Source organism: Chrysochloris asiatica, unplaced genomic scaffold (assembly GCF_000296735.1).
Source record: "Chrysochloris asiatica unplaced genomic scaffold, ChrAsi1.0 scaffold00177, whole genome shotgun sequence".
Classification (NCBI taxonomy): Eukaryota; Metazoa; Chordata; class Mammalia; order Afrosoricida; family Chrysochloridae; genus Chrysochloris; species Chrysochloris asiatica.
Window position 1 is genome coordinate 1,064,837 of NW_006408695.1, and position 2,195 is coordinate 1,067,031.

Sequence of the window (2,195 nt, forward strand, 5' to 3'; positions counted from 1 at the left end):
AGTTCTGCTGAACCCTTTCCATCCTGGGTGACACTGCTGTTATTTAAAATATAAGTGGCATAGTGTGAAGCATCACAGCAACTTGCGACTCACCAGAGTATGACACACTGACAGATGAGCAGTGGGAAGAAGTTGGTTGAATTAATCAGTTTCGTTGTCTTTGACTTTAGTTGTTGGTGCATAATAATGGTATTAACTAGTTTCTTTCTTTCTTTCTTTCTTTCTTTCTCTCTCTCTCTCTCTCTCTTTTTCTTTCTTTATCTCATTCATTCTTTTTTTCCCAGACTGAATTGGCACTTTATTTTTCTTGTATCAAAACTACCATGTGTAGCAACAACCAGAGCCTGGGTCCTCTGCACAGAGACTCTGGTGTGGGCCTTCATAAGGTGGACAGTGAACTCCTGGTAGGGAAAATGTGTGAACATGGTTTCTTCCCGGAGGTCAGGGGTGAGATAGTTGTAGGTCTTAGAGATGTCATCAAAGGTGGCCTTGGCAAAGTTGCTTAGCATGGCCGTGCAGCCCCTGGACAAGGTGTAGCTATTGTTGATGCCAGCCATCACCAGCAACTTCATGGGCAAGGGGGCTGAGAGGATGCCAGTGCCTCTGGGTGTGTGGATGAGATAGCTGCACCAGGATAAAGCTGTAAAGGCCCATCACCTTATAAAGGTACTATGTGGGATTTGACAATCTTATTTCCCCAGTAGCCTTGCCACACCTGAACTTGGCCTAGATTATGGCTTTGTGGATGGCAGTGATTTTCAACTTGGCCTAGATTATGGCCTTGTGTATGGCTGTGGTTTTCTCCTTGGAATACTTGACAACCAGGTCGATATGGCCATTGTAGTCCCGGATAGTGACAAACGCCTTGAACTTGGTCCACTAGTCGGTGTGTGTCTGCTTCTGCACAGGCATGGTCTTCAAAACCTTACCCTTGAGGGACATTCTCAAGCAGATGCCAATGATTTCAGACTCCTGAATAGGCAGGGAGAAAGATGAATCTCCTCCAGGGACATGATCTTCCTGTCCTTGACCAGACGACCCAGCTTGGTGACAGAGAGCCACTCCTTGTCCTCGGCTTTGCCTCCGCTAGCACCGCTGCTAATATGCCTCCACCGCTATGACCTCAGGCCCCTCAAGCCACTGCCGAATCCTCCGCAGAAAACACCGCAGGATCCCACTCCTGGTTCCCCGGGATCTCTGTGCCTTTGCATTGCACGGGTATCATTTGCTGTTTCGTATTTTCTCAGAGAAGTTAACTCAACAGCACTTAACAAGAGAAGTTAACTTTTTCATATGTGTATGGATATTTTCTGATCAGAGGTAGCACTGTAATTCAAGATAGATCTTTTGTGTTTGTGTGTATAGTATCTTCTTTATTGATGTGCCTCCTACCTTCCCCCGGCCACATACAATTTTAGACCTTTCCATCAACCTCCAAAACAGAAGGCAGCCAGAGATTGTTAGGATTCTGGCCCCTTGTGTAGTTAGAAAGGAATCAGAAACCAAAACAATCATTGGATGTCATATTGACAACCAACAAGTCTGAGGTAGAGTGGAAAAGGTGGCAGAAACTGGTGAAGAAGGAAAAAGAAAGGAGAGGTACAAGGGGCCATCGCCATCCATTACCCTCCCTGCTAGGAGGGGCTGGAGAGAAAGCCTCAAACATTAAGTAGCCCAGGTCCTGAAGACAGGAGGTTGTGCTTGAGCATGAAATAGGAGGGGTAGGTCAAGAAAGCTAGACCATTTTTCTCTTTGTAAAAAGGGATTTCCCCAATTTAGGAGCAACAACTTCACAGACTGTGGATAGTTTTATCACTATAGGCAATGTATAGAAAGAAGTCTTCTTCGCGGTGTTCCTCGTATAGTTGACCCATTGTGGCACTGGTGGATGGAATGACATTGTTGACAAAGTAAAACAAGGAGTCTTCAGCATAGAGATGAGTTTGCTACCGGATCAAAAAGAAAACCGACCAACTGTGAGATCACAAGTAACCAGATATTTCTTTTTGTCTAGGTCACCAATCAGAGCTTTTGGAGCCTTTTCGAATCGTCTCACCCTCAGAGCAGAATGGATGCTTCTCAATATGCACAGACTTCATCCTCCCAGGAAACAGGTTGGACCAGGCTAGGCTAAGGAAACCGGAGAGCGCTGTGACTCAAGACAGGTCTTGAAATGCTCTTTTTTTCAATGAATA

General features: G+C 45.5%; 1 pseudogene; it reads right to left on the reverse strand.

The window, feature by feature from the left end:
* Positions 1-266: 266 nt before the first annotated feature.
* LOC102830902 lies at positions 267-1,211 on the reverse strand (annotated as a pseudogene).
* Between the last annotated feature and the right edge of the window lie 984 nt (positions 1,212-2,195).